General features: G+C 49.2%; 1 long non-coding RNA gene across 1 annotated transcript in view; it reads right to left on the bottom strand.

The window, feature by feature from the left end:
• The window catches only part of LOC139755978 (uncharacterized), a 215922-nt gene extending 205670 nt beyond the window's left edge, over positions 1 to 10252 (bottom strand). Inside the window, exon 1 of the long non-coding RNA XR_011714232.1 lies at positions 10051 to 10252. This is a non-coding gene — a long non-coding RNA (uncharacterized lncRNA). The remainder of the gene's footprint in view (positions 1 to 10050) is intronic.
• Between the last annotated feature and the right edge of the window lie 2737 nt (positions 10253 to 12989).

The following is a 12989-nucleotide window of genomic DNA, read 5'->3' on the forward strand; positions in this document are numbered from 1 at the left end:
CATAGAAGGAAATCTTTTACCTATCACGCCAACCAAAACATTTCCTTCAACATCATTAATGTACTCGGGGATAACCCGGGTACTATTGACAATTTGATGGTCTTCCTCAGAATTAGTCAAGATGATGTAAGGTGGTTCGAGGATTCTCCACTGTGGCGGGGTCGGCTTGGTGTGCGGCTCCTCCTACCTGGGCTGGTCGCATGGTGGTGGGTGGACATGTCCATTCATTAGGCGGTCGGCCTCGGAGGGAGGTGGTCATCCTCCGGGTCGGACTGCGCCATGGTGTTGAGTCGGCGGACCTCCGACTAACTATCTATTGTGTGTGCATGTCATCATGGTGGAATCCTGTCCCTAACCTGTCCTATCTTCTCGCAGTCTTGGGTCAAATACAACCGTGTATACTGTGTCCACTGCGTGGTGTTTACCGCCACATCGGCCCAATACCCACAAATCTTTTATTTCCACGACTTATATTTATTATCATTTATATTTATTATTATTACATCAAAATTACATTTTTTTTTGATAGGTATTTAGGAATGATGACATCAGTCATACACTAAATAGGGTTGCAGGTCTAATGACCTTCCTCATAGGTCGATGGCCGTAAAACCCAACCAACAACAACTACATCCTTACCACACCAGTTGTCTCCACCATGTGCATTCCTATTCCTCTTTCTTCTCTTCATAATAATTTGATTTACCACCACAATGGTGTACTGTATGAGCAGCACGGCCACTGTTCCACTATACCACCCTTCCATGCTACAAAGGAGACTTCCTTACCCTGCTCCTACACGAAGCGCAGCCTCAGGCTGTCCCCGGCCGCTGTGCCACACGCTGGTCAAACCAGAACACTTTGCATGTTTATTTCTTTCCCCACATGGGGTAGGGTGGGGGGGGGGGTGATGCTCCCCCACTAAACCCGAACTAGTGATACAAATGAATGCTAACCCCCAGATCCCGGGGCACAAATACCCACAAGGCCGAACCCCCGTCCGTCACCAGCAGACAACACTCCACAACATGATGGACATAACACCAGGCTTGAGTGGTATCACCTCCACTGCACGTCTCTATCTATACCTTTACAAAGAACTACACAAAACCACAACTACCTTAGCAAGACAATCCAAATACCCCCCCCCCCCCCCCCACCCCCACACACACACACACACACACACACACATCCACAAACAGGAAAATACGCAAACCATAGGAAAGAAACCAAACTTCAAGACTTCATCCAAGAAAGGCATCAATAAACTAAACAATCTCAGAACAATGACTAGCATCATCTTTGGATGAAGAACCAAGTTGCTTGATATGGTATACAAACAGATCATCCGATCCACCCTAAACTACGCCTCACCAGCCTGGTCATCCACCTTGTTTCAAGCAAACACAAGACTGCAAAACACGCTAATGAAGCTGTCTTGAAAGCACAAACATTCTGTTCCTGCATAGAAGCAATATGTTGCCAATATAATCTCGTTTCAACATACTCATCACCGAATTTTTCGCAGCATCCCTGTACATGTCCAACCCAAACCACATCATAACCAACCCCCAAGTAGAAAAAAAATAATATAACTCAGCTTTGCAGATCTAAATTCAGAGATTCCCTCTCCTCCAACAAACGTGACACAAGGCACATACACACAGGAATGACGTGACAAGCACTAACAAACCGCCGTCTCAACTCGTTCTTAAATTCTGCATACCTGAAACTACACTCCCCAGACATTTACGAGACACTCACGCCTGCATTCTGGACAACATCCATCTCTACAACAATACAAACACAGATTCAGCACACCAAAAGACCCGTCGTGCCCAAGATAGAACCTTCATACTGAATTTACTTCACTTCTTGTGTGTCCTGTACTGTCACTCTGCGTCTCCCAGGGACAAAGTTCTGGATTATCCGTTTGCTGAGATTGCATTGTGATCCCAGATCCTGGTGTCTCCGGGTCAACCAGAGACATTTCATGGGAAGTTTAGTTTGGTGGCTCTGTGTAGCAACATGGCGAGGCTACAGACCAAAAGATTACCTTCTGAGTAAAGAAATCGTAACCTTCAGACAGCAGAAACCCTCCTAGAGCACTTCCTAGACAACCTCTCACACCTTTAATTTGCTCGACCCGACGTACAGGAGCTCCACCTGCAAAACCCATACCTTGGAGACTTCGTGTGCAACTTGTGTGGTGATCTGGACGGACTCAGTGAATCAAGGATGGAGCTTCCATTCCGTGGAGAGTCATGCAGTTGAAGGCCCTTACATGGAGATAGATACAACAGTCCGTCCATATCATCATAAAGGAGCTGATGTTCCTATGTTTTTCCATATCCTAAAATGTCTCGAGTCGGGAGTACGGAATGCTGTTTCTGATGGACACCACTGTAGATGTGTGATGCCTGCTGAACAAGGACTTCTGCAGTTCCCTGCTTCTCTTAGCGTTACTGGAAAAAGTTTTCCTCCCTTGCTGTTCGAGTGCTTTCCTGTGCAAGCCTCTTACCTCCTTGGTGTACGCTATGTCTGGCCAGGTGCACCATCGAAGTCAGCCAACAGTCAACTGAATATGTATAAGGATGAAATCTTACAAATGGATTCCTTTCCTTCGGCTATCCACCACACTTGTTGTGATACTACTAGATTTACTACCTCTTCCCCCAGCACACCTACGTGGAAAGTTCTGTTCAGTTGGTTTGTTTCCGTGGTTTGATGCTGCTGGCCCTGAATGGGGCACACAATTCTAGTGCCAGATACTACTGCTGTTGTCGTGCCCCTCGGTTGATTCCACAATTTCTAAACCACTTCAGGTGTTGCCCAGGACCCCAGCTTCAAGTCCTGGATTCTGGACTTTACACGTACGGATACTCTCAAACACTGCCACAACCAGACGTTTGGAGATCGCTCAACAGTTGTCCTTTGGCATTTACATTCGTCCTTCTACTTAAAAACGTTACCAATCTGTTTGGAAAACTTTCAGTCCCTCCTTGAAGAATCTGATGTCGTCAAGATGACTGTAGCCTTAATAACAAGAGTAAGGCTCGTGACAACATTGTCTCTTGCAAGAATTCCTTCAAGAACCTCCATTTCTGGGTGTAGGTGTTAATCTGACCGGCGATGTTTGGTATACAATTCCATCTTTTTAACAAGATCGGTCGCTTCAACACCGCAGACCGAGTGGGAGCTTTCGTAAGTCCTGAACCTTTTACATTTTGATAGTTTTCTGGTATTTCATATCCTGAACGTCTCTTGATGAATAAGTCTTTCCCTTACAGCCGCAGACTGTGGCAGGAGAGATAGTGAATTACATGTTATGTCTAAACAAAAGAATCCTCTGCTACTTGATGACAGTCTCTTACTGGTTAAGCAAGTCCACACACGAGCGAACTGCCATAACTGTAGTTCAGTGGTTAGCGAAGAGTGAGGAGGGCCAGTGCATCCTGAACGGGACTACCTAGCGTTCGAAGCCCCTAACCCTAATTTTCGTTGAGATATCCTACCGAATGTCTCTCATGCCTGCACGACACACAGCAGAAAAATGTTCTTGAAATTTCAAAACCAACAATTTTCTCCAGATAACTTAAGCAAGTTCCCCACGTTATGGCACTGTCCATACCTGATGTTATGGCACTGCCCATACCTGATGTTATGGCACTGCCCATACCTGATGTTATGGCACTGCCCATACCTGATGTTATGGCACTGCCCATACCTGATGTTATGGCACTGCCCATACCTGATGTTATGGCACTGCCCATACCTGATGTTATGGCACTGCCCATACCTGATGTTATGGCACTGCCCATACCTGATGTTATGGCACTGCCCATACCTGATGATATGGCACTGTCCATACCTGATGTTATGGCACTGCCCATACCTGATGTTATGGCACTGCCCATACCTGATGTTATGGCACTGCCCATACCTGATGTTATGCCTTGTCCATACCTGATGTTATGGCACTGTCCATACCTGATGTTATGGCACTGCCCATACCTGATGTTATGGCACTGCCCATACCTGATGTTATGGCACTGCCCATACCTGATGTTATGGCACTGCCCATACCTGATGTTATGGCACTGCCCATACCTGATGTTATGGCACTGCCCATACCTGATGTTATGGCACTGCCCATACCTGATGTTATGGCACTGCCCATACCTGATGTTATGGCACTGCCCATACCTGATGTTATGGCACTGCCCATACCTGATGTTATGGCACTGCCCATACCTGATGTTATGGCACTGCCCATACCTGATGTTATGGCACTGCCCATACCTGATGTTATGGCACTGCCCATACCTGATGTTATGGCACTGCCCATACCTGATGTTATGGCACTGCCCATACCTGATGTTATGGCACTGCCCATACCTGATGATATGGCACTGTCCATACCTGATGTTATGGCACTGCCCATACCTGATGTTATGGCACTGCCCATACCTGATGTTATGGCACTGCCCATACCTGATGTTATGCCTTGTCCATACCTGATGTTATGGCACTGTCCATACCTGATGTTATGGCACTGCCCATACCTGATGTTATGGCACTGCCCATACCTGATGTTATGGCACTGCCCATACCTGATGTTATGGCACTGCCCATACCTGATGTTATGGCACTGCCCATACCTGATGTTATGGCACTGCCCATACCTGATGTTATGGCACTGCCCATACCTGATGTTATGGCACTGCCCATACCTGATGTTATGGCACTGTCCATACCTGATGTTATGGCACTGTCCATACCTGATGTTATGGCACTGTCCATACCTGATGTTCTTATGCTACAGACACAACTATTGTATGACTTGTATTTTTTGGGTCATCTATTGTATAAATGTATTTCTTGGGTTAACTACTGTAGGAATAATGTAATTCTTGGGTCAAAAAGTCTGTAGTTGATTTCATATATTTAAGTAAATAAGGTAAAACAATTATATAGTAAATATTACATAGATGTTTTAAGACATTTTTCCAAATGTATGTCCACAATTCTCCTTTATTATCTGCTTCAGTGACTGTGATACACTGACGACTGTGTTTACACAGTTGAATCTATTACCTTCCTGTTATCAGACTGAATAAATAATGATCAACACAGTTGCCAGTCTTCCTCGTCCTTCTCAAAACACTGATGCACATGGCCGACTGAAGTGCTGCTGGACTTGGCATTATAACGCCGTCTTCACTCCTCCCTCAACCATCTTACTCTCTACTCCCTCACACCTCTCCCTGACTGACCCCTCACACCTCTACCTGACTGACCCCTCACACCTCTCCCTGACTGACCCCTCACACCTCTCCCTGACCCCTCATACCTCGACCTGACCCCTCATACCTCTACCTGACCCCTCACACCTCCACCTGACCCTCACATCTCTACCTGACCCTCACACCTCTACCTGACCCTCACACCTCTACCTGACCCTCACACCTCTACCTGACCCCTCATACCTCGACCTGACCCCTCATACCTCTACCTGACCCTCACACCTCCACCTGACCCCTCACACCTCTACCTGACCCCTCATACCTCGACCTGACCCCTCATACCTCTACCTGACCCCTCATACCTCTACCTGACCCTAACACCTCTCCCTGACCCCTCACACCTCTACCTGACCCCTCATACCTCTACCTGACCCCTCACACCTCTACCTGACTCCTCACACCTCTACCTGACCCTCACACCTCTACCTGACCCCTCACACCTCTACCTGACCCCTTATACCTCTACCTAACCCTCACACCTCTCCCTGACCCCTCACACCTCTCCCTGACCCCTCACACCTCTACCTGACCCCTCACACCTCTACCTGACCCCTCACACCTCTACCTGACCCCTCACACCTCTACCTGACCTCTCATACCTCTACCTGACCCCTCACACTTCTAACTGACCTTCACACCACTCCCTGACCCCTCACACCTCTACCTGACCCCTCACACCTCTACCTGACCCCTCACAACCTCTACCTGACCCTCACACCTCTACCTGACCCCTCACATCTCTACCTGACCCTCACACCTCTACCTGACCCTCACACCTCTACCTCATCCCTCACACCTCTACCTCACCCCTCACACCTCTACCTGACCCCTCACATCTCTACCTGACCCTCACACCTCCACCTGACCCTCACATCTCTACCTGACCCTCACACCTCTACCTGACCCTCACACCTCTACCTGACCCTCACACCTCTACCTGACCCTCACACCTCTACCTGACCCCTCATATCGACCTGACCCTCAACCTCTACTGACCCTCACACCTCACCTGACCCCTCACACCTCTACTGACCCTCATACCTCGACCTGACCCCTCATACCTCTACCTGACCCCTCATACCTCTACCTGACCCTCACACCTCTAACTGACCCCTCACAACCTCTACCTGACCCCATCTTACCTCAAACCTGACCCTCACACCTCTCCCTGACCCCTCACACCTCTCCCTGACCCTGACACTTCTACCTGACCCTCACACCTCCTCCCTCTGACCCCTCACACTTCTACCTGACCCTCACACCTCTCCCTGACCCCTCACACCTCTCCCTGACCCCTCGACACTTCTACCTCGACCCTCACACCTCTACCTGACCCCTCACACCTCTCCCCTGACCCCTCACACCTCTCCCTGACCCCTCACACCTCTCCCTGACCCCTCACACCTCTCCCTGACCCCTGACACTCTACCCTGACCCTCACACCTCTCCCTGACCCCTCACACCTCTACCTGACCCCTCACACTTCTACCTGACCCCTCACACCTCTCCCTGACCCCTCACACCTCTCCCTGACCCCTCACACCTCTCCCTGACCCCTCACACCTCTCCCTGACCCCTGACACTTCTACCTGACCCTCACACCTCTACCTGACCCCTCACACTTCTACCTGACCCCTCACACCTCTACCTGACCCCTCACACCTCTACCTGACCCTCACACTTCTACCTGACCCTCAAACCTCTCCCTGACCCCTCACACCTCTCCCTGATCCCCTGACACTTCTACCTGACCCTCACACCTCTCCCTGACCCTCATACTTCTACCTGACCCTCACACCTCTCCCTGACCCCTCACACCTCTCCCTGACCCCTGACACTTCTACCTGACCCTCACACCTCTACCTGACCCCTCACACCTCTCGCTGACCCCTCACACCTCTCCCTGACCCCTCACACCTCTCCCTGACCCCTCACACTTCTACCTGACCCTCACACCTCTCCCTGACCCCTCACACCTCTACCTGACCCCTCACACTTCTACCTGACCCCTCACACCTCTACCTGACCCCTCACACCTCTACCTGACCCCTCATACCTCGACCTGACCCTCACACCTCTCCCTGACCCCTCACACCTCTCCCTGACCCCTCACACCTCTTCCTGACCCCTGACACTTCTACCTGACCCTCACACCTCTACCTGACCCCTCATACCTCGACCTGACCCTTACACCTCTCCCTGACCCCTCACACCTCTCCCTGACCCCTCACACCTCTCCCTGACCCCTGACACTTCTACCTGACCCTCACACCTCTCCCTGACCCCTCACACCTCTACCTGACCCCTCACACTTCTACCTGACCCTCACACCTCTACCTGACCCCTCACACTTCTCCCTGACCCCTCACACCTCTCCCTGACCCCTGACACTTCTACCTGACCCTCACACCTCTACCTGACCCCTCATACCTCGACCTGACCCTCACACCTCTCCCTTACCCCTCACACCTCTCCCTGACCCCTCACACCTCTCCCTGACCCCTGACACTTCTACCTGACCCTCACACCTCTCCCTGACCCCTCACACCTCTACCTGACCCCTCACACTTCTACCTGACCCTCACACCTCTCCCTGACCCCTCATACCTCTCCCTGACCCCTCACACCTCTCCCTGACCCCTGACACTTCTACCTGACCCTCTCACTTCTTACGTGATCAATCCTGCCAACAGCCAATACTGTCGTTAACATGTAATGTCCAGCAGCAGTTCCAACCTCCAGCGTGTTTTTGTATCCAGAGACGAGGCTTGGCGTCCACCCAGAACCGTCGGGACCGCTATACCATCATCAAACCCACACATCTTTTCCCTCATAGCAGGTGACCTCTATTTCTTACCCTCCCCCACCTTCATGCCCCCCCCCCCTCCTCAGACTCCTCACCCACCCTATGGATCACTCCAGCGTTGTCATCGGCTGTCACATCCACTCCCAAGTACGTAAGTACGTATTTACCCAAAACGCTCCACTTCCCCTAGGTTCTTGCCACATGTACAATGAGCGTGTGTGTGGTAAACGTGTTCAAGATTGTTAGGTTAGTGTACATAATAGCTTGACGTTGGCGGCCTTAACGACCCTTAGCAGTTGTTAGGCCTACAGCCCGGACAACTAACGAAGCAACACTGCTTCTTTCTTAACCGATACTGATTGGCACTCGAACGATGATAACAGTCGCCTGTATTTCCATCATTGATCACTATCATGTGGTAAATATCGTCTCCTCCAAACGCGGACAAAGGTTCATGAACGATCCACTTTGGTGAAGTGTCAAACACAGAGAAAAACAGCACAGTCTCTACTTATTATCAACATGGTGAAGACTCCTCCGTCTGCCTCAGCGAGTGTCTGTATGTAACCGACCGTAACACGAAGCCAGTGACACTTATCTAGTACAATCAAAAGACCAACAAATTGGAGTTTACGGTTTCCAAGTCACCAAGACGGTTACACGTCTGGGGTTAACGAGGGCTAACCGTCATGTGACGTCACTAAGTCAAAAGGAAAAATCATAAACATTGTACTCAGTATTTAGACTGCCATTATCGAGCACCTTGGTCAGCTATCATATCTTGTGCATATTCTTCATTAATGAAAAGAAAACTACACCATCATGACGTCACGACTATGAAGCCTCTCCTACTGTGAAGTTTTAAAAAATTCAGAAATTAAGAAATGAACGACCTGAAATATGCCATGAGAAACCATAATGACTATGATTTATTATTACATTTATGATATACACAATCAACAGTAATCGTTACAAGCAAAACACTTAAGATTTCACAATGTAAATAAATCAAAGCGAATTACTATGCAACAGTTACACAGGAAAAGCCGTGATATTTCCATTGTGGACGCAGTACCTGACCTGTATGGTCATACGCTCTGCTAGCAATTGTTTATTTGTAAAAATTAGACAGATCACATATCTGCTCCAGTGATACACGTACACAGGGAACTAAAGAAATTAACACGAACATGATTTTGAAACCACTCAGCAAGGCAGATATAATATATTCAATGTTTTATCCTAAAAAAAAAAAAAGGATATCGAATCTTATGAAATAACAGTGCAAAGAAAATCTAGTAACATAAAGGAATGTAACAATGAGCTTTATCTATCCTGCAATCTACAATGAGCACTAAGAATTATATTTACAGTCATCTCTCTATCCAAACAATATGTGCAGCAGTCATTAACTCTCCAGTTCACACACTAAGTGTCCTGCAATAGAAGACAACAACAGTGTATGACACCTCCCTCCCTATGACATTGACCTAGGTTTATAACTAGATATTTTCTCGATCTTCCAGAATCAAGGAAGTCGTTTCAGCGAACAAAATTATCTTGATTACCGCCATGAGCCGTTTCATGTTGTGGTCTAACTACACCATTATAACAACTAGATCGTCCAACCTTGGACACGCACTATTCACTCAGTGTCTACGAGACATATTAACTCCCACAGGTGGTGTTGAAATGAAATAAACACAAAGTTGTAGACTGATCAGCTAGGGAAACAGGTGATGAACAACAGAGAAATGAAGTAAACACGAACCGAGCTATCTTAACGAGGGTTTCAATCATGGCCACACTTCTCAAGGGTAGAGACCAGAGAGACAGGTAATATGTGGTCTAACCTCGGCCTAACCCTGCGATAGTCTGCCTCTGAGCTCAAAGCTGAAAACTGAAGGTGCGACGAACAAGATAACACTCTCGACTTACCTTTCCGCAGTGATCATCTCTGTTGTACGGATGACCTTCACATTCAACTCTCGCAACAACGTCCTGAGTGCTGGGTTGTGCACACACCTGACGTATCGCAAGTCCGAACGTAAGTTTCCGATCGTTGGCATCACCAGCGTCGTACGTACACAGGATTCCGACCCGGTTTTAGCACTTCAGTTGCCCTGGTTGCATCACTCCACTCCCAACTCTCACAGTAAAGTGATAGCTCTGCTTGATGTCCCCCCACCACATCACTTCCTCTTCATCCTTACTTAGAAAACGTGGAGTTATCTTGAATTATTATTGTAAATATTGTACTACTATAAGAGACTTTATCAAGCGCTCAAGAGTCTATTCTAATTATCAATGTTTCAAAAAGAAAGGGAAAGTAACGTCATTATTACGTCACTAAACGTAACAATTGGGTACCAAAACCTCTCAATGGCGCGATTTTTCTTATACGTAAAAGGGCTGTCACAACCTTGTGAATCTTAGCTGCACACAATAAACCACATGTTACACAATATTGATTTCGAAATTAAAAGCCAAATAATCAGATGATAACAAAAACTGTAATATTTAACGTCCCAAAATATCATATTCAACACCAATAGTTTGTAGTCAGTGTGCCACGACAATGTTTCATATTATGGATGGTGCATTACTAATTCAGAAAAAAAACGGATATTACATTGTCATAAACGACTGCGCTATCTATAACACAGAGGAAAACCTGGGGCTGAGGGACGGGTCAGTGGAGCAAGTGTTCCACGTCAGCTGTGGTTGAGGGTGGACGTACGTACAGCTGCTCTGTCTGAGTACCACCACCACCTGGGTGGTGCAAGACGGGCTGAGCAGGAACATGGCAGACCTTGGACGACGGGAAGAATGAAGGAGCTGGCAAACACCGTGGAAGAGGATCTGCAGTTTACGAGCACCTCTCTCTAAAGAGGTGCTTGGCAAGAAAGAAATGAAGAGGAGGCGCGAGAAAGAGTGAAGGAAGTGATGGTTAAGATACCAAGGATGACAAGAGGAAGAGGAACGAATGTTACTTACAAGAGAATAACAGGAAAGCTAGAGATCAAGCGAGGCAAGATGGAGGAACGACTCATCAGAAGTTATTGGTACTTCAGATGGTGGCATCGCCCGCTCTGAGGAGACCATGTCTCTCCTTCACCAGGAACAACGAGGTGGACTTTCATGACAAGGAAACTATGTATACAAGGAAACTATGTATACAAGGAAACTATATATACATAATGCGAGAAACATACTTGAGTAATTCCATGTAAACATACAGCTTGATCCATACTGTCTTATGCCAAGGATGAGTGTTGATCGCTCACGAGAGCGACGAGTGTTGACCGCTCACGAGAGCGACGAGTGTTGATCGCTCACGAGAGCGACGAGTGTTGATCGCTCACGAGAGCGACGAGTGTTACCGCTCACGAGAGCAACGAGTGTTGATCGCTCACGAGAGCGACGAGTGTTAACCGCTCACGAGAGCGACGAGTGTTGATCGCTCACGAGAGCGACGAGTGTTGATCGCTCACGAGAGCGACGAGTGTTGATCGCTCACGAGAGCGACGAGTGTTGATCGCTCACGAGAGCGACGAGTGTTACCGCTCACGAGAGCGACGAGTGTTAACCGCTCACGAGAGCGACGAGTGTTGATCGCTCACGAGAGCGACGAGTGTTGATCGCTCACGAGAGCGACGAGTGTTGATCGCTCACGAGAGCGACGAGTGTTGACCGCTCACGAGAGCGACGAGTGTTACCGCTCACGAGAGCGACGAGTGTTGACCGCTCACGAGAGCGACGAGTGTTGATCGCTCACGAGAGCGACGAGTGTTAACCGCTCACGAGAGCGACGAGTGTTACCGCTCACGAGAGCGACGAGTGTTGACCGCTCACGAGAGCGACGAGTGTTACCGCTCACGAGAGCGACGAGTGTTGACCGCTCACGAGAGCGACGAGTGTTACCGCTCACGAGAGCAACGAGTGTTGATCGCTCACGAGAGCGACGAGTGTTAACCGCTCACGAGAGCGACGAGTGTTGATCGCTCACAAGAGCGACGAGTGTTGACCGCTCACGAGAGCGACGAGTGTTGATCGCTCACAAGAGCGACGAGTGTTGACCGCTCCCGAGAGCGACGAGTGTTGACCGCTCACGAGAGCGACGAGTGTTGACCGCTCACGAGAGCGACGAGTGTTGATCGCTCACAAGAGCGACGAGTGTTGACCGCTCACGAGAGCGACGAGTGTTGACCGCTCACGAGAGCGACGAGTGTTGACCGCTCACGAGAGCGACGAGTGTTGACCGCTCCCGAGAGCGACGAGTGTTGACCGTTCTCAATAGCGACGAGTGTTGATCGCTCACAAGAGCGACGAGTGTTGACCGCTCACGAGAGCGACGAGTGTTGACCGCTCACGAGAGCGACGAGTGTTGACCGCTCACGAGAGCAATGAGTGTTGACCGCTCACAAGAGCGACGAGTGTTGACCGCTCACGAGAGCGACGAGTGTTGACCGCTCACGAGAGCAATGAGTGTTGACCGCTCACAAGAGCGACGAGTGTTGACCGCTCACAAGAGCGACAAGTGTTGACCGCTCACGAGAGCGACGAGTGTTGACCGCTCACGAGAGCAATGAGTGTTGACCGCTCACAAGAGCGACGAGTGTTGACCGCTCACAAGAGCGACGAGTGTTGACCGCTCACAAGAGCGACGAGTGTTGACCGCTCACGAGAGCGACGAGTGTTGACCGCTCACGAGAGCAATGAGTGTTGACCGCTCACAAGAGCGACGAGTGTTGACCGCTCACGAGAGCGACGAGTGTTGACCGCTCACGAGAGCGACGAGTGTTGACCGTTCTCGAAAGCGACGAGTGTTGATCGCTCACAAGAGCGACGAGTGTTGACCGCTCACGAGAGCGACG

Source organism: Panulirus ornatus, chromosome 20 (genome assembly GCF_036320965.1).
Source record: "Panulirus ornatus isolate Po-2019 chromosome 20, ASM3632096v1, whole genome shotgun sequence".
Classification (NCBI taxonomy): domain Eukaryota; kingdom Metazoa; phylum Arthropoda; class Malacostraca; order Decapoda; family Palinuridae; genus Panulirus; species Panulirus ornatus.